Source organism: Gracilinanus agilis, chromosome 4 (assembly GCF_016433145.1).
Source record: "Gracilinanus agilis isolate LMUSP501 chromosome 4, AgileGrace, whole genome shotgun sequence".
In the NCBI taxonomy this organism is placed as follows: Eukaryota; Metazoa; Chordata; class Mammalia; order Didelphimorphia; family Didelphidae; genus Gracilinanus; species Gracilinanus agilis.
Genome location: NC_058133.1, coordinates 343,455,201 through 343,480,153, shown reverse-complemented (window position 1 = coordinate 343,480,153; position 24,953 = coordinate 343,455,201). Strand labels below are relative to the sequence as shown.

Here is a 24,953-nt window from a genome sequence, read left to right as displayed (position 1 = left end):
GTGCCGAGAGAGAGAGAGAGAGAGAGAGAGAGAGAGAGAGAGAGAGAGAGAGAGAGAGAGAGAGAGAGAGAGAGAGAGAGAGAGAGAGTGTGTGTGTGTGTGTGTGTGTGTGTGTGTGTAAGAGAGAGAGAGCGCGCGCGTGTGTGCGTGTGCCGCCCTCCTGGACTACGGCTCTTTCTTTCTGCCTACCTAGTAAACAGGGACCAGAAGCAGGCGTTTGCAGCTGCCCCCGCGGGTGTCTGGCTGGGTTGGCCCCGAGCGGGCCAGAGCGCGGAGATGTTCACCTCCGCAGCCCCCGGGCGGAGCGCGCGCTGCCAGGGCTGAGCTGAGCTGAGCAGAGCGGGGCTCCGCCTCCTCTGTCGCCCGCCCCGACCGACACGCACGCCTGGTCCCTAATCCCCCCCACTAACCACCCACTCCACTCTTTTCTTCCTCCCCCGCCCCAGCTCCAGCAGGCATCCAGGTCCGTTCAGTCACGTGCACATTCGACAGCCACAGCTGCTGCAGCTGCGGGATGAACCTGCCCCCTGTGAGAAGCCTGGTGGCCCACTGCCGGCCCCAACTCAGCAACTACATTCTTGGGTTGCTGGTGGGAGATGCCACTTAGTGAAAATGACCCTGCCACCTGTGAGGACAAACGACCCAAGTCCAGCGGACAAAGGGCTATGCCAAGCCGTCCACTCCAGCACTTCAGCACAATGCCCAGCACATAGTGGGTGATTGATAAATGATTGATTAACTGATTAGGGAGAGCGTTACTGAAAGAATAAAGAGTAAGAGTTAAAGGACCAGAGAGCACAACGGAAATGTAGAGTGCTGTTTTTGTAATGGGAGTACCTGAATTCTATCCCCAATTCTGCCATTCATTACCTATGAAACCTTAAGGAATTCTCTGCATTTCAATTTCCTCTTTTACAAATTGAGAGGGTTAGATTGAGGGAGGAGGGAAGTGAAGAGGGGGAATGGAGAGAAGTATTCATCTGGAATCTGAGAATATATATATATTTTAATATATTGATTATTGACTATCAGTGCAATCGGTTTTCTGTGTAAACCTAAGTGTTCTACTTTATTCATTTAAAAAAAGCAATAGTCTGAGGAGGGATCCATAGGTTGCTTTTTTTTTTTAACCAGACTTCCAAAGAGGTCCATAACACAAAAAAAGTTTAAATAAATAAATAAACTAGACCAAATTAATTCTAAGGGGCCCTTTGAGCACTAAAATTTACAACCCCAACTTTACCTCATGCAGTTCCCATTCTTAAATGTCCTACCACATTTGATTTTGAACATTCACATTCATCATCTCATTTTTGACATCAGATATCTCTGTAAATTAGGCGAGGCAGATATTAAAGTTATGCTATTTGGTATTAGATAGAGTTGGTGTCAGAAAGATCAGCTTTAATCCCTGTCTCTGACACTTACCAGCTCGATGATCACCTGCAAATCACAATTTCTCTAGATCTCAGTTTTTCACTTCTATCAAAAGAAAGGGTTGTCCTAAGACCTAGATGTTCTGTGACTGGTCTCTACAAATTACAAATCTATGATCCACTTGCTCCTTTTTTTTAGAGACATGGCATTTCATTTGTGTAATTAACTTAGACTGAAGGAGAGAGGAATAAGATTTTTAAGGAGTACAATAGCTTGAGTGAAGGCAGTGACAAGATTGTGAGGGGTGGTAGGCAATCTAGGTTAATTTGGACACTGGATTTGCTTAGGGAATAGTAGGATGTAAGGGTAAGACAGATAAATTTGGGCCAGAATGTCAAGAGCATTGAATATCACACTAAAGAATTTGAATTTTATTCTGTTGGTATTGAGAAGTCATCCATTTAATAATCTCTTCAGATCAATCTTGGAAGTGGAAATTGGATTTTTGAGATGTAGAATAAATTAGAGGACAAAAAATAAAGGAAAGAGCAGTTCAGAGTCTTCTGTGATAAAGCAAAAGGTATTAAGTGCTTGCTTTTACCAAGGTAGTAGTAACAGTAGAAAAAATAGTAGGAAAAAGTGACATAATTTTGTGATAGACTGGACTGGGATTTAGTAAAGGGAAAGAGACAGAGACAAAGATAAAAGAGACTCAGATTTTTAATTTGGGTGACTGAAAGAATAATACCACTAATAGAAAATGATGAGTTTTAAATCTTTGTCATGTTAAGTTTGAGGTGCTGGTGAGGTATCCAAACTGAGATATACAATAGGTAACTGAAAATTCTTGATTAGAGTTTAGGAAAGAAGTCAAGATTAGAGTATATTTGGGAGTCATCCTCAAAGAGGAGGTGTCTTCTGAGCTGAAAAAAAGAAATTGGATCAATACTCTGTTTCTATTGGTATACGCTACCCTAGTCAGGACTATGTGAAATGTGTTCAGTTTTGGATGCCATAATTTAGGATGAACTTTTATTAGCTAGAGAGCATCTGGAGAAGAACAACTAGCATGGTAAAGGGACTTAATTTCATGCCTTATGAAAATAAGTTGAAGAAATTAGGCCTATTTACCATGGGACAGTGAAGATTTAGGGGAGTCTTGATAGATATTTTCAAACTTTGGAGAAGCTATCTCTAAAATATTTCACTTATTAAAGAATTAATGTAGGTTAAAAATCTCATCCAAATTTTTTCCTCTCTTGACCTCAATTTCAATTGCAATTGAGCCAGGATATTCAACAAAAGATCATTGTATCTAGATGAAAGACAGGAAAATGAGAAAAGAAATGGAAATTCATGGAAGCTACCACTGGGGTGATTACCAGACACTGTCCCCAGCAACATCTTTCATATGGCATTGGCAACAAATCCTCAAAGACATCACTATGGCCTATGTTGATATTCTTTAGTGTAACATAATTAAAAATCAATACCTTCACAACATGCTCCAAAAGAGGTTACTAAAAAGTCATATTTGACCCGTATGGTAAATAATGAATACTTCTCATATTTAAAGGCAATTTGCAAAACTAGACATAATTATTCTTATCCTTATTCTACATTGTCAAGTATACCTGTATGTGACCAGGAAATATTTTTCTTATGACATTTAGATTTTATTTAAAAGTCAGAATTTTAAAGCAGGATTTCTTAACCTTTATTGTGTCATGGATCCCATTGGCTGGCTACTGAAGCCTATGCACTTCTCACAATAATTCCTATCATGTTTTTAAATGTATAAAATAAAATATGTAAGATTACAAGAGAAATCAATTATATTAAAATACAGTTATCAAAATGTTTTTAAGTTCATGGATCCCAAGTTAAAATCCCCTAACTTAAAGAAATGTAATTGGCATCCTGTACTTCTTTCACAGAACTATCAGACCTATATTTCTAAGGTTTAGTTAGGTCCAATTATGTTGGATCTCCTTTTCCAGAAGTTTTAATGGCTACATATTGCCTTTGGGATAAAATATAACCTCAGTTTAACATCTTATGGCCATTACTATGTGGCTCTAGCCTACACTTCCAGATTTTTACATTACTCTTTTTTTTAAAGCATTTTGCATTCTAATCAAACTGGAAAAGATCTTATTATAATCCATTTGAGAATGTTGGTACTGTTTTCTTTTTTTGTTGTCATTAAGGGAGAAGGCAGAGAATTTGAAAAGGCAAACAAAAGCTTTTTACGTAATTAATTTTGAAATAGTTATGTAGAAAGAATCTCCATATAATTTCCTAGAAGATGGATGAGTAGCATGTGGGAATATCTTCAACACCCCCTTCAAAAACTATCGTAGACATGGCAAAATGGGCAAAACAACTCGAAAACTTTGAAAAGTGCTTTGTTTTTTTTTTTAAGGGAAAGAAAGGGAACAACAAAAAAGGACAAAGAAAAGAAAAGTGCTGACCTGGTGAAACATATTTTATGGGTTTAAAAAAAAAACTTGAAGGAACATTTTCAGGAGAAAAATATGCAGAAATACCATCAACAGAAGTACCAGAAACAAAGCTAGAATTAATTCAAGATTCAAAAAGATCGATATTAAATATATGGAAGAAATTAAAGGAACAAAAAATTAGTAAAAATATCAGCAAGTAGAATAAGGAACTAAGTACAAGTAAAATCTCAGACAAAAATGATGAATTTCAATAGTTTAGAAATATCCATGAAAAATATAAAGAAAATAATTTGCAATAGAAAACAAATTTATTTTACTGTAGGATAGAATGACAGAAATAATAGAGACAAGAAATAAGCTCAGCAAGTTACAAAATTTGTAAAATGATTTGGAATGAATGCATCCAAAAGTTTTGGTCTAGTGGGCAGAATAAGGAGAAAACTATAAGAATTCTTGATCTTCCCAACATTAGGGTTGTAATATGCCTATTACATTTCAGAAAAATGTTATAAAATCTCCCAGAAAATTTAAAAAGAGGCATAGATATCTAAAGGGATATCTAAAGGGAACTCATTTCCATTCTGCTATGCCAGTGGCTGAAAATGATGAAAGACTGCAGTTGACTTTCTACGTATTGGTTCTAAGGTAGAAAAGCAATAAGGGCAAGGCAATGGGACTTTAAGTGACTTGTCCAGGGCCACATAGCTAGGAAGTGTCTGAGGCCAGATTTGAACTCAGGGTCTCCCATCTCCAGTCCTGTTCCTCTATTCAATAAGATACCTAGTTGCCCCAGGATAATATTTTTAAAGTGGGAAGGAACCTTGGAGTCCATCTAATCCAGCCTCTTCCTTTTATAAATGAGGAAACTAAGACCCAGGGATGTTAAATGACTTGCTCAGTGTTCTACTCAATTTAATAAATCTTTATTCAACACCACCTATTCACCTTATTACTATGCTAGGAGCTATAAGGGGTAAAAAAAAGTACAATACTTGGTCCCTATTTTCAAGAGACTTACAATCTTATTGGGAAAATACAAAGCTAATACACATGAAACTGAAAACAGTACAAAGTTTTACATCATATAACTTGCCATATTGCATTATTACCAAATGCAGAAGTGTTTGATATACTGAAAGTAAAGGAAGAGATTAGTATTATGTTGATTTTAGGGGTCAGTGGAAGGAAGAATAGTCTGGGGAAAGAACTGAGAATTTACGTCTGCACAGGATAGCTTGAGTTAGATAACAGTAATTTAGTCCCACTTTTCATCCCATGCCTTCTATCACACCCCTGACAATGATCTTACAATGTCACGTGAACATTTAAAATTACATGAAGTTTACTACATTAAAAAGGAGCAACTTAATTTTTGAGATACTCTAAATGTTAGAAAGTCCTTCCAGTGAAGCTAATTTGTCTGACAGTAACTTACACTAATCTTGGCAACTGGTCCCAACACTTCCTGGCAAATAGAGAAAGAAGAAATGGAAGTTGTGTTAAATTTTATATTCTTGGGCGCAATGATCTCTGTAGGTGGCAACTACAGCCATGAAATTAAAAACCATTTGTTCCTTGGATGGAAAGATATGGCAAAACTACACAGCATACTCAAAAGCAGATATAGCATCTTATCAACAAAAATTCACATAGTTGAAGCTGTATTTTTTCCAGTAGCAATATATGCCTGTGAGAGTTGGACAGTAAAGAAAGCTGAGCACTACAGAGTTGATGCTTTCAATTCATGGTACCAGAAAAGATTTGAGAATTTGTTGGACAACAAAGAGCTCAAATCAGTCAATACTTAAAGAAATTAATTTAGGCTATTTACTGGAAAATCAAATATTGAAGCTGAAGCTTAAATACTTTGGCCATGCAATGAGAAGACAGGACTCATGGGAAAACACCTTGATGTTGGGAAAGATTGAAGATACAAAAAAGGGGGATTGGCAGATAGTGAGATGGATAGATAGCGTCATGGAAACCATGAACATAAACTTGGACAAACTTTGAGAGTGGACAATAGAAAGGCCTGGTGTTCTGTGGTCCGTGGAGTCACTAAGAGTTAAATGTGACCAAATGACTGAACCACCACTAAACTAATACTGTTTCCCTCTCTCGATGAGTCCTTGACCTTTTCGTGTGTCACAGACCCTTCGGACAGTCTTGTGAAGTCTGTGGCCCTCAGAATAATATTTTTAAATACATGAAATAAAATTGATAAAATGTCAAATGAAACTTTTGTTCAGATTTGTAATTTGTAAATGGCAAATACTGAAACAGTTATCAGATCATTTTTAAACATTCAAAGATCACAGGTTAAGAACCTCTGCTCTAGAGTCCCTCTGGATATATCTGATTTACTCTTCCACGTTACAGTCCATCCAGTATTTGAAAAACAGTTGTGCCTTCTATTTTCCAGGCTATATGTCCCCAGTTCCTTTATTTCTTCCATATATGACTTGTTTTTTAGCACTGTCATTCTCCTCTGGAAGCAACGCAGTGTTCCAGTGATGCTCTTATGATGTGCTGCTACTCAGAACTGAAGGCTCTACTCCAGATGAATGTAGGCAGATATTCAGAGAGTCTATCACCCATGATGTGGACACTATAATTATATTAATGTTTTCATTTGGAAGTGGGCCAAAGCCTCGCTATCACTCTGTTGGCTTCCAGTGAGTTTGTAGCCCACTAAATCCTCTCAGTGGTTCCCAAACTTTTTTGGCCTACCGCCCCCTTTCCAGAAAAAATATTACTTAGCACCCCCTGGAAATTATGAAACTATTTATTAAACTCAGAATAGAATGTAATACAAAAAAGTGTGGCCATCACCACTTTCCTGGATTGCTGCAGCACCCACCAGGGGACAATAACATCCACTTTGGGAATCACTGCTCTAGGTCAGTGATGGGCAAACTATGGCCCACAAGCCAGATGTGGCCCCCTGAAATGCTCTGGCTATGGGACTTTATTCCTAATCTGACAAATACAATGAGTAGAATACAATACAATGAAACTTTGAAAGAGTTGCCTTAGAAATAGACTGACAGATGAGCATTTCCTTTTCTTTGGCCCCCTCTTTAAAAAGTTTGCCCATCACTGGTCTAGGTTAATTTTTCACATGAACCATTGTTAAGCCAGGTATCCTGGAATAATCCTTCCTAGTCACAACACCTACATTGTATAGCATGTTAATGCGAGTTGCAAAATCTACATTTTCTTTGAAATTTCATTCCAGTATAGCTACCCAGGAAGATAACACCTGAAGTGGAAAATAATTGTGACCATATCCTTGGCAGCACTACCTACCAAGACCTGAGCCCAAATGCTTTTTAGGCTGAACCGTTTCCTTATATTCCAATATTAGTCTGCTGGGCAGCTAGGTGGCATAGTGGATAAATGCATATAAATTGTTCTATTAATTGGATATAGGAACTAATCAATAAGAACTTGTTTGATAGCACACACAGGTAAGCCGATCTCCTAGAGAAGCTGAGGTTGGTGAATCCCTTGAGCTTAGGAGTTCTGAGTTATAGTGGGGCTAAACAGATTGAGCTTAGCACAAATAACCACTAAATCATGCATTAATATGTACGGTTCTGCTCATTTCATTTTGAATTCCTTCATAAGAGTCTTTCCAGATTTTTTTGTGATCTTTTTGTTCATCATTTCTCATGGGATAATAGTATTATTCCATGACAAGATACATATAACACAACTTGTTCAGCTATTCCCCAAATGATGGACATTCCTTTAGTTTCCAGGTCTTTACCACTACAAAAAGAGCTGTACAGAATATTTAGTACCAGTAAGTTATTTTGCCCTATCTTTAATCTCTTAAGGATATAGACCTAGCAGTGGTATTTCAGGTAAAAGGGTATTACACAGTTTTATGGACCTTTGGGCATGGTCTCAGATTGTTCCCCAGAATGATTGTTTCAGTTCACAGTCCCACCAAGAGTGTATTATTGAGCCAATTTTCCCACATCCCCCTCCAATTTTTGTTCTTTGCAGAATGCTTCGTATTATAAATTTGACTCTATTTTCTATGTGTTTGAGAAATGAGGACTTTGTCAGGGATACTAGGTATAAAGATTTTTTTTCCCAGTTTGTTGTTTGCTTTTTGAATCTTAGTTACATTAATTTTGTTTGTGCATTTTTAATTTAATGTAGTCAAAGTTATCTATTTTACATGTCATAATATTCTCTTTGTCTTGTTTTGACTTAAATTCTTCCCTTAATCCATAAGTCTGAAAGGTAAATTATTTTGTGCTTTCCTGATTTGTTTATTGTATCATCCTTTATTTCTGAATCATGTGTCCATTTTGATTTTACCTTTGTATATGGCATGAGGTGTTGTTGTATGTCTAATTTCTGCAATACTGTTTTCCTGTTTTTCCAGCTTTTTTTGGTCAAACATGAGGTTACTATGATCATTTACAAGCAACATGTTGAGTGTCTAATCTTTGGTCCATCACTCTCTTTTCTAGCTAGTACAAGATTGTTTTGATGGTTGACACTTTATAATGTTATTTGAAATCTGGTACAATTAAGCCACCTTCCATCATATTATTTTCTATTGATTCCCTTGATATTCTAGGTCTTTTTTCTTCCAGATGAGGGAAGTTCCAGGGTGAAGTGGCAGATACTAGATCAGATGAAAAGTAAATTTAAAATGAACAGGCATGGAGGAATCTGCAATTCGTTGTGCTTTTAAGTCAATTGTTTACCTGTGAAGATGTGGTCTGCTACAGAAAAGTATCCTTAACAGCATTCCTACTCCTTTATATTTTTATAAAGATATTTCAATGCACATACTAACCAGTTTCATATTATGTATGTATACATGTATACATTATATATAATATACATATCATATATGTATATATGTTCATATATTCTTTCTAACTTTGTCATTTTAAATGTATTGCCAATTTCTTAAAGTAACACTTTGGGTATAGATTTGATAGAGTCCAGATATGGTGGTTCCCAATCACTAATGTTAATATATCATTATAGAAATGCCAACAAATCTGTTTCTTTTCACACTCGTGTGCTGTTCATCTCTCCTGCCTTCCTCATCTAGCTTTATATAAAAATACTCTCAGGAAAGTTTAGGTTGGTCTCAAGCTAAAAATCCTATATGTATATTCTCTTCAACTTTGACCCCTCTTCTGTGTTTTGGAAGGTTATTTTTATTTTAACTTTCTATCCTCCTCTGCCACATTCTCATTTAATGTTTTATAAGTTATCTTATTATTTAAACCAACGTATTCCTTGGTTGACATGTCTATTTATGTTAAACCTTATTCAATAATACTTCCCAACCTCAAAAGATCAGTTATTCCATCATTATGGGTATTCCTTGACATAATTTGCAGCTCCATCCACTATAGCAGGGGTCAGCAACATATGGCTCTCGAGCCATATCTAGCTCTTTTGAGGGCCAGATATGGCTCTTTCTGCAGGAGCCATAAAGTCAATCTTTTTTCAGACTCTGTTACAGGAGCGCACTGTGAGCACTGTATGGCTCTGACAAAATTACATTTTTAAAAATGTGGCGTTTATGGCTCTCACGGCCAAAAAGGTTGCCGACCCCTGCACTATAGGAATGATTCTTAACATTTTATTTGACATAGACCACTTTAACTTTCTGGTAACATCTATATCCCTTTTTCTCAGGGTAATATTTGTTACTTACATTTATAATGGAAAGAAATGCTAAATTTCATTTAGAAATGAGTAAAAATAATGATAAAATTTTTCCTGGTCAAATTCCCAACCCCATAAAATCTATTCACAGGTTAAGGGACCCTTGCCTTAATAAATTGCTTTTGTGAATTGTTGTAGACCTTCTCTATACTTACCCAGGGTCAGTCTTAGGTGATAGTCACCACTAGGTGAGTGTCTAGAACTTGTTTTATCTTGCTAAGACTTGCCAGAGCTTGTATTCCATTGGCACAAGCAAGGAAATTGTCACATCTCAGGAAGGTATTCGATTAGGACATTAATGGAGGACCCATTACATATAACCAATAATTAAAAATACTGTACATTTTGGTTCTCTATTAAGACCAATTAAGAGAAAGAAAGAAATATATACCCAGGAGGAGAAAGAGATGTAGGCAGACATATAAAAACCAAAAAAGATAGATGGAGAAGAAGACCAAACAGAATAAGAAGGTTTTGACTTTATTCTATTAGTTCTTGTCAAATCTTACAGCTTGGTGATTATTTCAGCAGCATATAAACTAAAATTGGAACAACACAGAGAAAATTAGTATGGCCCTTACACAAGGATGACACAGAAATTTGTGAAGTGTTCATACCTTGCAGTTTGTCTGGAGTATTCAGGAGTAAATGATCATCTGTTATTACTACTGCTCTTTAAAATATTAATTAGCTCTTTAGCAATTAATTAATTAGTATTTACAGTTCTTCGGTTGCTTGTATTAAACTTTCAGTGATAGTCATGGGATTTGGCAGAAGAAGAAATTATTAGTCTGTCAGTCAGTCAGTATTTATTAAACACTCACTGAATGCAAGGCATGGTACAAAGTTCTGGAGATGTAAAGAAAGGCAAAACATGGTCCCTATCCTCAAGGAGCTCACATTTAAACACAGTACCTTGGTGAGAACATATAAATCCACTAAGTACTTACCCAAAGAAATAAGGCCCAGATTCTGACCAAAGGTTTTCCGTCTAAGTCATATGCAACAGGGAGCCGCATGTTCTTGGCCACACAAAATGCCCTCTTTGGGCCTCACTTTCTTCATACATAAAATTAAAACATGGACAGATTTTTTTCTTGGTGGACCTTGATAGGCCTTAGAGTCAAGAAAACCTAGTTATTCCTCTGTTGCACATATGACACACAGTAGCTATGCATCATTTTTATTTACTGTGTCAAAACAGTTTTCTGTAATCATTTTCTGACATTTTGTGATCTATGTTTTCCCCGTCCTTACCACCTATTTTCCCTCCCCAAGAAATTAGATAATATAATATAGGTTGTACATGTGTTATCATATAATACATATTTCCATTTTCATCATATTGTGAAAGAAGACACATATTAGTTACACTAGAGGAAAATTCATGGAGGAAATACAGTGAAGAATGATTTGCTTCAATCTGCACTCAGAATCCATTGGTTCCTTTTATGGCAATGAATAGCTTTTGTAGTCAGAGCCCTTGGGATTGTCCTGAATTCTTGCTTTGTTAATAATAGGTAAGCCATTCACAGTTGATCATCATTTATTATTGCTGTTACTATGTACAACATTCTCCTGGTTCTTTTCACTTTGTTTTGCATCACTTCATATAAATTTTCTAGGTTCTTTTGTGATTATCCTGTTCATCATTTCTTATGGGACAACAGTATTTCATAACAAGCATAAGTCACAACTTCTACAGCTATTCCCCAATTGATAGACATCCCTTCAGTTTCCACTGCTTTGCCACCACAAAAACAAAACAAACAAAAAAAAAAACAAAAAAAACCTACTATAAATATTTTTTCTACAAGTAGGTATTTTTCCACAATCTCTGATCTCTTGAGATACAGACCTAATATTGGTAATGCTGGGTCATGTCTTTTCAACTGTAAAACTATATGTTAATACAGGCAAAGGGAGTTTCCACACTAGGAATTCATCATATGGAAATCACGTATCTGAACCCCTGTCCCACCAAAAAATTAATTAAGTTTTAACTAGAGAATCTTTAAAAGCCTTTCCAGTTCTAAGTTGCTATGTTATTCTTGAATAAGGGACTAATATGATGGAAGGAGTGTTTTAAGAACAATCAAACAGTTGAATATCAGACAGATTAGAGAAAAGAGAAAGAGGGAAAATAAGCCAGTTAAAGAATCTATTGTAGTTATTCAGGGATACAGTGAAATGTTCCTGAATTAGAATGGTAGCAAAAAAGCTGGAAGATGAAGAAATTACTCCAAGGTCCAATGTGAAGGAAGAATCCAGCTTCCTGCCTTCATTTTTCATTTCAGAAATGAAAGCACAGAAAATTTTCAAGTTGGCATCCCTGCTGTTATGCCAAATAAATGCAGGAGCCCATTCATTTTCCTTTCATGGAAAATAATTTGAGTTTCATTGATTGAGTGTGCAAAATGTTGACTTTTCTTAATGTTTACCAAAAAATTAGGCTTCACAAAGGAAATGCAAGATAACAAAACAAAACTGATTTTCAATTTTAGAGTGAGCTCAGAATACAAATGGGAGATTTACAAACTTCAAAGCCTAAAATGAGAATATGAATGGAAATAATTATAAGCAACTTCAAATGGCTTTTCAGCAGCCTGCAAAAGCATTAGGAGAATCTAGCATATCAAGTCACAATGAAGGACAGTTAACAGGATTAAACCAGATATTGCTCCACAAGAGGGAATTGTTGGGGAACATACACAGACCCAGCCCACTATAGCTTTCAGTAAATAAGCCTTTGGGTCCCTTTCTAAATATCGTCTTTTGTTAAATCATGTTTTATGAAAGAGGGTCGGGGCCACAAGGGACAGCTGGTAAATGTGCTCAGTGTGTCAGTTCCCTTCTGTGCCATCTCTTTGTTGATGCAGTGGTGATGCAGTGAAATCCTGGATCTCGTCTGCAAGGAGAATTGGTTCCCAGGTCAACTACAGCTGTGCTCTTGTGTTGATTATGAAAGATAGACCCAAATACAAACTCCACTCAGTCAGAGGTCCTGTGAACTTTCTGTTTTCAAGCATTCTTCAGCAAAGACTTCCTTTTGTGTTGCATTGATAAATGTTGATACATGTATTAACAGGTATTGGCATGAAAATGTAATATACAATAGTCAGAGTCAGCTGTATACACATACACCCCTAAATAACTAATGCTTATTAACAGATATGCACAAGAGCTGTTTATGCTTTAAATGTTCATTCCTTTCAGTCATTTCTGATTCTTTGTGCTCCCATTTGGGGGTTTCTTGGCAAATTTCCTGGAATAGTTTGCCATTTCCTTCTCCAGTTCATTTTACAGATGAGGAAACTGAGGCAGACAGAATTAAGTGATTTGCCCAGGATCTCATAGGAAGTGTCTGAGAGAAAGATGAGTCTTCTTGACTTCAGGCCTGGCACTCTATCCTCTGTGTCACCTAGCCACCCTGTTCTTTGACACTGAAATCAGAAGTTGGCCACTGCTATTCACATTAAAAATAGATCTAAAACAGGGCCTCAAATATAATATGTCAATTAAAATTTGTTTTCAAATTTAAAACTAAACCTGAAAATTGATTTGACAGATAAGTTAACAAGCTGTTGTACAGTGTTAGATATTTAACTGCTCTCTTCCATTTTAATTGTACTTCATGGAAAGAAACATATGTTGGAGGTATCCAGCATAGAAACATGTATAAAGAAGTTACTGATGGCATGGAGTTTAGCATGTAGGAATTTAATATGACCTTTTTCTAAAATCCAAAGGACAAGGCCATCTGGAGAAGCCAAAATCCAACTGGCTTGTTAATCGTTAGAGGCAACAAATTCAGAATGTTTTGTAAAAAAGTAAAATGCTGTAAAAACCTATCAAGAATATGAAATCGATTTTTAATTCTTTTTCCCCCTTCTTCCTACACTAAAAGAGTAGAGGAGGACAGCTTGTTGATAGAATAGGGAAAAATGGCCAAGGGGAGTGCAACTCCCCAAATCACTTCCTGGGTTTCTTATTACATTCCACTCAGAAAGAGAAGACACCTCAGGGTCCCATGCCCTCTTGGGACCAGATCAACACTGCTCTAGGTGAGGTAATGCTTCTCTGAATTATGTTCAGTCCAGGAAGAAGTATAGCATAGATATAGAGTGGTCCCCTGTGTGAGTAGGGGACAAGGAAGAAGTCCACTTGACCACAAACTAATCCCTACAAGGGATTTTACCCCCAGAAGATAAAATTCCTAGTTATAGACATAGGTCTAAAAATGATGAATCTCTATGTGCTAGGAGACATTTTCTTTGGGGAAAAAAAGTGTTTTATTGATTTTTTTTGTTTTTGTTTTCACATCAGTCATTTCTGAATTACTAACCTACTTTCATCCCAGAAATGAACTGTCTCTTATAATTATCCCTTCCAAAATAAATAAAAGGAGGTAAGCAAAAACAATAAAATAATCATAAAAGCAACATGTTTTTCCATTGTAACCCCTTACTTCTTTGCCACAAGGGAGAGAATGTCATTATCTCAGACTTTTCCTCCTGTTGTCAGTTAGTTGATCAGAATTCAATTTCCTTTTACCTATATTTCCATTTCTATTGTTGTAGTCACTATATGTAATGCACTTCTAGTTCTCATTTCAATCTACATTATTTCACACAAGAATATCTTATATTTTTCTCAATTCCTCATATCTATCATTCTTTAATCCATAATAATATCACTTTAATACCCTATGGTCTGTTCAACCTACTTTATAGCTTAGAGTCAATGGATACCTACCTTGTTTATAGCTCTTGTTCCCATAAAAGTATTGCTATTAATATTTTAGCATATATTGGACCTTCTGTTCTTTTGTGGGGTATATGTTGGCTAGTGAGATCACTAATGACTGTGATGGGAGGGCTTTCCATAGGAAGTAGACTTGATGAACCTGGAAACAATCTAGAGATTCTAAGATGTACAAAGGACATTCCAGGCTCAAGACTGTGCAAAGTCATGGATTATTATTTTAGTTATATTGGCTCTGCCCACCAATGAACAAGTAATATTTCTCCAATTATTTAAATCTGATTTTTTTCTATAAAAAGTATTTTATAATTATGTTCATGTAAATCCTAGATTTGTTTTTGACAAGTATTCTCCTGGATATTTTATTCTATCTATGGCTTTTTAAAAAAAATTTTAAACCCTTAACTTCTTTGTATTGACTCCTAGGTGGAAGAGTGTTAAGGGTGGTCAATGGGGGTCAAGTGACTTGCCCAGGGTCACACAGCTGGGAAGTGTCTGAGGCCAGATTTGAACCTAGGACCTCCCTTCTCTAGGCCTGACTCTCAATCCACTGATCTACCCAGCTGCCCCATCTATGGTGTTTAAAAATGGATTATGTCTTGTTATCTCTTCTTGCAGCCAACTTTGTGATATATAAAATGCTGATGATTTACATGGGTTTATTTTATATCTGGCTACCTTGCTAAAAGTATTGTTTCAACTAGGGGTTGAGAGATGGCATTTTAGGCTTAGGGGGAAAAATTAGCAGTTGATTTAACTAGAAAGTACAGTGTATGAAGGGCATAAAAATGAAAAATCTTGAAAGACTGGGGCCCAATTGTGAAGGAATGTAAATGCCAGGATTAGGAATTTGTTTGCATCCTAGTAGCAATAGAGATTTGCTGAAGATTTTTGAGTAGTGCAATAACATGGTTGGAGCTGTGCTTTAGCAATAATAATGTGTTACCTCCAAGATAAATGGATTAGAGAGGGAAAAGACAGAGATGGAGGGGACTGGAAAATGGGAGTCTATTTCAATAATCCAGGCAATAGGTGGTAAGGGTTTTAACTAAGATAGTGGTTATGGGAGTGGAAAGAAGGCGACCAAGTAGAATGGTATCATGGATATAGAATGATGAAATGACTACTTACTGGATATAGAGGTGAGAAAAAAGAAAGAATACATTCTGTGGTGATGAAATTGAATTGACAGATGGTGGTGGTGATTGGAGTGGTGAGATAATAAATGGCACCTTTAAAAGAAGATATGGAAGAATTATCAAGTTTAGGGAGATTATAACAAATTCTGATTTGGACATACTGAATATAGGAAACCAATGGGATTTCCAAGTAGAAATTTGGGGCAAGGGTTCAGGACAGAGATTAAGATGGGATATGCAGATTAAAGAGTCATCTGCCTGGACATTATAGTTGAACCCATGGGGAATGGGTGAGATAACCAAGAAGAAGAGTATAGAGAGAGAAAAGAAGAGATCTCAGGACAGATCTTCAAAGGGAAGCCACTATAGATCAATATTTCACACCTTATACCAACACAAGGCCAAATTGGGTTTATGATTTAGGCATAAAGGGTGATAACTATAAGCAAATTAAAGGAGTATAGAATAGTTTACCTGTCCTAATGTAGAGAACATTAGGAGATAATTGTGATTATATTAAATTTAAATGGTTTTGGTCAAAGCTAATGTAATTAAGACTAAATGGGGGGGGGCAGCTGGGTAGCTCAGTGGATTGAGAGTCAGGCCTAGAGATGGGAGGTCTTAGGTTCAAATCCAGCCTCAGACGCTTCCCAGCTGTGTGACCCTGGGCAAGTCACTTGACCCCAATTGTCCACCCTTACCACTCTTCCACTTAGGAGCCAATACACAGAAGTTAAAGGTTTAAAAAAAAGACTAAATGGGAAACAGAAAATTGGTAAAAAATTCTACAGCAAATTTCTCTGGTAAAGGCTTAATTTCTCAAATATATAGAGAATGAAATTGAATTTATATAAAAAACACGTGTTCCTTAATTAACAAATGGTCAAAGGATACAAACAAGCAGTTTTCAAATAATAATCACATGAAAAAATGTTCTAAATCACTCTTGATTAACAAAATACAAATTAAAATAACTCTGAGGTACCACCTCATAACTACCAGATTGGCCAGTCTGACAGTAAAGTAAAATGATAAATGTTGGAGAGGATGTGGCAAAATTTGGACACTAATGCATTGTTGATGGAGCTGTGGATCTAACCATTCTGTAGGGCAATTTGAAATTATGCCCAAAGGATTATAAAACTGTGCATACCATTTGATTCAGTAATACCACTAGTAGGTCTATATCACAAAGATATTTTTTAAAAGGTGGAAAGGACCTACTTCAACAAAAATATTTATAGCAGCTCTTTTTGTGATGGCAAAGAATTGGAAATTGAGGGGTTTTCCAACAATTGAGTAAAGGCTGAACTAATTGTGGTATGTGATAGTGGTGGAATACTATTGTGCTATAAGAAGGGATGAGCAGGATGAGTTCAAAAAATACTGGAAAGACCTACATGAACTGATGCAGTGTGAAATAAACAGAACTAGGAGAACATTGTAAAGAGTAACAGCAGTATTATGGAATGATCAACTGTGAAAGACAGCTATTTTCATCAATAAAATGATCTAGGACAATTCTGATAGACTTAAGACAAAGAATGCTATCCACCTCCAGAGGATGAACTGTTGGAGTCAGAATGCAGATCAATCCCTAAAATTTTCATTTTAGTTTATCTCTGGTTTTATTTGGGGGTTTGGGTTTTATATATGCATTCTCTCACACATAATGACCAATGTAGAAGTATATTTTGCATGATAATCCATGTATAACCCAGATCAAATTGTTTACCATCTCTGGGAGAGGGAAAAGAAGAGGAGAGAGACAAAAATGTATGTTGAAAATTGTTATAATGGGTAAGTGGAAAATAAAATATAAAAAAACAAATAAATAACAAAGGGGAGCCACTTTTAGAGATCAGAAGATGCTAACCAAGCAAAGGGGACCAAAATGGAGTAGTTAGAAAGGCAAGAGGGAAACTCAGACAAAAAAGTGTCACAAAAGCAAAAGAGTATACATATGGATAGCCAACAGTGCCAAAAGCAGCAGAGATCAAGTGGAATGAAAGCTGAAAAAAAAAAAAAAAGATCACAACATTGAGTAATTAAGAGAGCTTGGTAACCTCAGGTATAGGGGGCTTACAAGGAACTGAGAAAGGTATGGAAGGTGAGGAAATGAGGACTGGGAAACTAATCTTAGGTAGTTCAAGCTATCTGTGAACAAGAAAACAAAATAATTAGCTTAGCCTCTATATGATTTTTTTCCTCTTTTTCAATTTCTATTTAATAACATATTTCTGTCATTTACTTCTTTTATCTTCAAAAATTTTAAGTTGAGTACCATTGACTCTTCTAGAAGAAAAAAGCTCTAATGTCTCAAATAAATAAAATCCATAATGAATTCAGTTTTCTGTTTCACACCCCCAGAAATTAGTTGGTTTTATACAGATGGGTAAGTGAAGTTCACAGTAAGTTGTGGCCCTAAGAAAGAAATCTATCTATACTGGCCAAAAAGCCTAAATCCAGGCCTCACAAGGGTGCAGCTGAATCATCCAGTTTTTTCTCCTGCTCTACCCTGAACCATAACCCCTTTTAGGAAGGTGGTTGCCCAGAGCAACCTTCAGACAGAACAATGCCACAGAACATCATTCCTTTGGAAGTGGTCCTCCCTTGTGAAAAAGTAGTACTGAGATGCCAAGAATGCTTTTGCTCTGGCCTGCCCTCCCCTCCTATAAGGACTGTAAGAGACCTGGCTTCAACAAATTTCCTTATAAGGGTATGTATTTTTAAAAACTGATACAGGGGGGAAAAAAAAGCAATAGTCTGGCAACTCATCCTGCTATGCCACTGGCTTAGTTGCCCTGCAGGTCAAACCATCTTTCAGTTATGTTTGTTGCTATAGAGTCCATTTCTTGCTGACAAACCTAAATACAGAAAACCTACAGCACAAGTTTTATCTTTGGCTCCCTCTACTATAGTTACAATGATGTCTTTTTGTGCTTGATTAAGCAACATTCTTCTCCTATTCTGCACAAATAAGAGTATAAATTGTCTTAAAATTAGCTCTAAGAACACCGTAAGTCCAAATATTCTCTGGAGAGGAAGAGTATGTGGTCACTACATGGTGCATGGCTACATATGGCATGCAGGGCTTGGCTGCCAAAGTGAGTCTATTAGCTATCAAAGGCATAATCCTTCAAAGCTGGGATCAGTCCAGGAACAGATTGTGAAAGAACAGAAATTGTTTGGGGGCATCTTTCATCTCCTTTCTCTATCCCACTATCTTCCCTTTCCTCACCTTCACCTTATCCTACTCTTATTTTTCCAGTTCCAAGGGTTTCCTCAATGCCTCTTGAAGGTCAGGGAGGAAATCATTCACTTTGTGGAATTGAGTACCTAAAGTATTAACTTTCCCAGGAGCACTGACATTTCTAAAGGAATTATGAGAGGACAAATTTAAGCAAAAAAAAAAAAAAAAAAAAAAAAAAAAAAAAAGAATCCATTTACAGTCCAATTCCAGAGGGAGCATATTAGTATTGGGGTTTTGGTTTGTTTGTTTGTGGGAAAGGAGAAATTCCCTGATATCCTCATGTCGTATTGCCTAGCCAATTTTTATGGTCTCCGTTGTAAGGTTGGCCCTGCCTTTGGGAGTGGGGAAAGGAGAGGGAGAGGGAGAGTCCATTACTTTTTATGTCATTTCAGAACATATGCTCACTCATCATCACCTTTTCTCCATAGCTACTCCAGTGACAAGAAAAGACCTGAAAGCTCCAGCTGGTATGTGAGTGAAATCTTTATGAATTAACAGACTTGGAGGTGGATAGTACTGAAACAAAGCCGCCATATTTACAGTAGGGAGAAATTTACCAGTCGGTCACTGTATTTCTCAGACTTGTCCACAAAGCAAGTATAGTCATACAAATAGAAAATAGACACTTCTTGTTTTCAAAAAGCTCATGTTCTAATTGGGAATGCCATCTACTCTCTCCCCTTTATGGGCTTGCACAAGGGTCAAAGGAGAGATCTGTGGGCTATGTTAAAAGAAGCGCCAGATTCTGAACAAAAGTGTCCTTTGCTTGACTATTTTTGATCTTATGGTCAGTTCTGGGAACTACATTTTATAAAAGATATTGACAAACTAAAGTAAAGGAAGGCGTCCAAGATGGTACGGCTGCATTAAGCTATGTCATCCAAAGGTCTGGGGTTAAGGCAAGTCTTAGCTGGGACAGGACAGCTGTTTTCAAAAGAGAGTTTTTCTAAAATTCTTAAGGCAGGTTAAAGCTTTAATAGCTTAGTAGCGGCAGAGAGGTAAGGGTTTACAAAAGAAAATGTTGCTTTTATGGTCATTGCATTGGGTGTTTTTGCTTAGCGAATAGTTACTAAAGCTTAAACCTGCACTACGACATTTAGAATACTGTACTTTTAAAATGGTCATAAGAGAGAGGCCTTGTTTTGTTTTGCTTTAAAAGAAAGAGCTATGAGAAATGGGTAGGAGCCACAGTGAGGCAGATTTTGATTTGATGAAAGGAAAAACTTCTTAATGATTATAGTTGTCTAAAATGGGCCTTAGGAGACAGTGTGTTTCCTGTTCTTGGTGTTCTTTAAGTAGAGGCTGGATAATCATTTATTGACAGCACTATAGAAAGGATTCTAGTTTCAGATATAAGTTGGAATAAGCAACGTCGGGAATCCTTTTCCAATTCTGAGACTACATGATTCTGAGTTCTTATAATTTTACTAGATTTCAGCAGCTTTTGATGCCATTTAAATGAAGGTGCCAAGTTTTGGTAGCTTTGAGAGCTATTTCCAACCTCAAACTGGTAAGAGAAGATTAGGTTTGGTGGTAGGAGCAGCAAAAGAACAGTTGTCAGGCTGCAGAAAGAATCCTTTCAGAAAGCTCATTTTTCTCCTGTGAACTCAGTCAGTATTTACTGTCATCAGTTGTTTGTAATATAGCATTTACTGTCTTTTATTGTTTGTTGTTTTATGTTCATTCATTCAGAAAACATGTATTAAACTCCCACTATGTGTAAGGTAGGTAGGTGGCATAGTGAATAGAGCATTGGGCCTTGAGTCAGGAAGATTCAAGTTCAAATCCAGCGACAGGCACTTACTAGATGTGTTACCTGTGCAAGTCACTTACCTTTTTTGCCTCAGGTTCCTCATCTGTAAAATGACCTGGAGAAGGAAATGGCCAACCATTCTAGTATCTTTGTCAAGAAAATGGTGGGGGGGTGGAGGGGAGGAAGCTGGGTAGCTCAGGGGATTGAGAGTCAGGCCCAGAGACGGCAGGCCCTGGGTTCAAATCTGATCTCAGACACTTCCTAGCTGTGTGACCCTGGGCAAGTCAATTAACTCCCATTGCCTAAAAAAAAAAGAAAAAGAAAATAGGGGTCACAAAGAGTTGGAAATGACTGAACTACAAGCATATAAGGCAAAGCTCTATATTCAAGAAGAAAAAGATCAAAATGAAATATATTATCTCCTTGAGGATAAGCACCAGACTTATGTATTTGTGTGTGTATGATAGGAAGACCTGAATTCAAGTGCTGAAGCTGACACAGGCTCAGCCCAAATTCTTTAAACTCTAAGTGCCCTCTCTAGACAATTCTCTAAAACAACAAACTGCTAAGAAAGTGATGTTTGGGTAGAGATTTTCTTTATTCAGGACTTTTCTAGATCAATAAAATCAACTATTTCAATATTTGTGTTATCTTGGTATCAAAGGTCCCTTGACAAGAAACCTGGTCTAACTCTCAACAGTCTTCTACTGACACCTCTGCTGGGAAACCTGGGACAATCTCTCCTCTGAACAACCACGTCAGCAGATACCACCAACTCTTTGACATGTAAGCACACTGATCACAGTGTATAACAAGAAGCAATAAACCCAACATCTGTCAATATTCCACAACAGATAAAATCACAGTGGTCCAAAGTTCAGTGATATTCCAGAGTGAGCATTCCCTAATGGCACATACAGCTCCTAGGGAAGCTTCAATTTAAACAGGGAGATACCATATTCTCCTTAGACATGAATTGGAGTAGCTGCTCTGGCAAAACAAAAGCCAGCTGCACTACCCTTCATTTAGTATGGGTAACTCTAGGGTGAGGGTTCTTAACCTGAGGTCCATGGATTTCAAGAGAGTCCATAACTGGGAAAGAAAAGAAAATTACATCTTTATTTTTACTAACCTTTGGAATCCTATGTGCTTTGTTTTATGCATTTAAAAAGATATTTCTAAGAGAGTGTCCTCTCTCAGAAATCACTAGATTGTCAAAGAGAATGATGACACAAAAAATTATTGCCTAGGGGATCCATAGGGTGGGAGACAGTGGAGAATACAATTAGCTAGACTGGTCCCTTCAATGTAGCCTCTTGAATTCTGCTGCTCTAGTGATCCTTCTTAGCCAAACAATAAGCGTTTATTAATACAGTGCAGAAGAATTGATATGATAAGTACTGGGGATTCAAAGACCAAAACCACAACATCCCCTTTGATTAGCTTCCTTATCTACTTCCTTAACTACTTCTTAGCCATAAAAAGCCACCTACAGTTCAAAATGGACATTTACTTGGGGACTTCGGGAATCTTTCTGGTCTGACTATTTTTTTTTGTACAAGTCTTTTTATCTATGATCTCTTTGGGGTACAAACCCAGCAATAGTATGGTTGGATCAAAGGGCAGGCAGTCTATTAGAGCTCTTTGGGCATAGTTCCAAATTGCCATCCAGAATGATTGGATCAGTTCACAACTCCACCAGCAATGCATTAATGTCCCAATTTTGCCACATCCCCTCCAACATTTATTACTCTCACCTGCTATCATTTTAGCCAATCTGCTAGGTGTGAGGTGGTACTTTGGTCTGACTATTGACAGCAGTTTTTCTTGAAATATGAAGTCAGATAAAGAAGTTTCCTCTTCTTGAAGCTAACCTGCCTTGCTTTTGTGATTCAACCATAAAGATTACTTAAGAACAGGCTGATTGTAGAAATAACAAAGCTCTCCATCACTTCAACGTACTTCCATTCCTTTTTTTCCCCTCTTTGGCCAACAACTTTTGCCCTGGGTGGCAGAGGTGTCATTGCTAATGATATCTTATTCAGAGTGACTGAAACCCCATCCCAGTAGGGAGTTCTTTTTCCAAGGAACTGTTTCTCACTTACTTGGGGCCGACACAACATCTAACACTGAGTAATGCATATAGCAAAGTGGTAATTTTCCATCTGATGAATTCCTCAGACTGATATCAAATATCAAATATCAAAATATGATATACAACACACAGAAGTGACAAATGATGACTTGCTTGAAAGAAGTAATGTCAAGGATATCAGTGAAGTCACATAAAACAAGAAAAAAAGAATGAGTTAGAATGAGAAATAGCAGGACAGCCTGAGTACTGCCCTAGGACCCATGAAGTACTGAAAGAATCAATGTCTTTGGGCAGATATTCTTTGGAGGATTTATGGGAGGACATAGACAAGAATAAGCAAGAAGGAGAAGATGAGCCACGATCTCTACAGGTTTAAGTATCTACATTCCTGAGATCATATGATCTCAAACAATCGTTTATCAAGCACATAACCACAGTCAAAGCACTCTTGGGTGCTAGGGATGCAAAAACAAAACAGCAACAAAAAAATGAAACAGTACCAATTATTGATGCTATTGGAAACTCATGTTATACAATAGTTACCAATACTCCTAGAAATTAATGTTATACAATTATATGCCCTACTGGAAATTAATGCCTAAAATTTAAATATTTTGATAGAAAGCCATTCAAATATGTTTTAATATCTCAGCTCTTTGCTTCTATAACATCCTCTGAGAATGGGGTTGGCTAGTTAAATATTTCAATTGGAGTGCTTCTACCTTTAGTTTTAACTTTTATATTCTAACTATATACAAAGAATGAGAAGAAAATATAAAATATTTCTGTGATGATCCCTTGGACACCTCCTGAAATTCAGACACACATTGCCCCCAACTGTGGCAGATTTAGAAATAAGACAGAGCAAAAATCCTTGGAGAAGAATTGCTTCTAGAGACTTAAGTAGAGTAGGTGATCATGATAGGGGATCTACATTCATTCATGCATCAGACATTTATGAAGTATCTATTATGTGATTGCAACACACATTTAATGGGGACTTAAATATCAACTAAGATTTGCATTAAGTACTAACTGGTTTTGATTAGAAAGCAAAATGATAGAAACCTTGGATCAGTCTGCCACCTTCAGGATATTTTCCCAAATAACCCAAACACAATGATTTTGGATCCCATAGGTAATGAATACTAATGTGAAACAATTATAATCAATTATGGAAATTCATATTCTTGTAGCACCTTTGTTATTATGAATTCACAATTATTTAACAATTTAACTGAACACAAAATCCAAAGCCTCAAGGGGATTGTTGTACAGTCATTTTTCAGTTGTGTTCAATTCTTTGTGACCCCCCCTTGGGGTTTTCTTTGTAGTTTGTCATTCTCTTCTCCAGTTCATTTTATAGATCAGGAAACTGAGGTAAATGGGGTTAAGTGACTTGCCCAAGGTCACACAGCTGGTAAGAATCTGAGGCAGATTTGAACTTCCAGACTCCAGGCTTGGCACATTGTGCTACCTAGCTGTCCTCCAATGGAAGGGGGAAAGAAAATTAAAGCAATTAGGTTGGGAAAAAAATGCACAGCTCACACAGGAACTACTTAAATATAGATATTGTAGCCAATGGAAAGTCATCTGCAACTTCAAAAATTTTTTCTTGTTCCTTAATATGTTCCTTCTTTTTCTCTCACATTAATTTTTCTTGGCACTACTTAAGCTTAAAATTCTCTTAGCAGTTCTTTTCATGCAAATAGTAATATCGTAATGAAACATCAAGCAGTTCATCAATGTGTTAAGTTAGAAAAGTTTAAAAAAGAGACAGAATGAGATAGAGGTTCCTGCCTTCAAGGAACTTAGACTAGTGGGAAATGAGATATTAACAGTAATATTATATGGTATGTGCATTAGTAAGATAAAGCAAGTGATAGCAAAATAATATATATATATAAGTAAACATCCCCCCAATCTTGTATCTACATCCCTATAAAATGAGTTAAGGGAGTTAGGTGCTGTAATTATCCTCATTTTACAGATGAGGAAACTGAGGCAAAGAGGAACTAGATGATTTTCCCAAGTTCAGATAGCTAGTAAGTATCTGAGCCTGGATTCGAACTCAGGTTCTTTGGACTCCAGCCTCAGAATTCTGTCCCTTGAGCCAACTGAAAAGAAAATAGAAGAAAACCTTTATAATTTGTGTGCCAATATTTTAGAGGTCAATTTTTGAATTTGTTTTGCTTGATATATGTGTGTGTGTGTATGGATGTATAAAATATCCATATAAGTATAAATATTTATAGTCTCTATGTATAAACCCATGTACATACACACATATATAATATGTATATACATATATGGTCAAGCAAAAAATATGCCAAATCAATCTCTAAAAATATTTATTAGAATGGATTACATGTCAATCCGTCAACAAGTATTTATT

The 24,953-nt window shown here is 36.7% G+C and overlaps 1 non-coding gene across 1 annotated transcript; it reads left to right on the top strand.

Moving 5' to 3' along the window:
• The first annotated feature begins 10,069 nt into the window (after positions 1 to 10,069).
• LOC123248128 lies at positions 10,070 to 10,176 on the top strand. The gene has a single exon (XR_006506226.1). It is a non-coding gene; the product is annotated as a U6 spliceosomal RNA (small nuclear RNA).
• Positions 10,177 to 24,953: the final 14,777 nt, after the last annotated feature.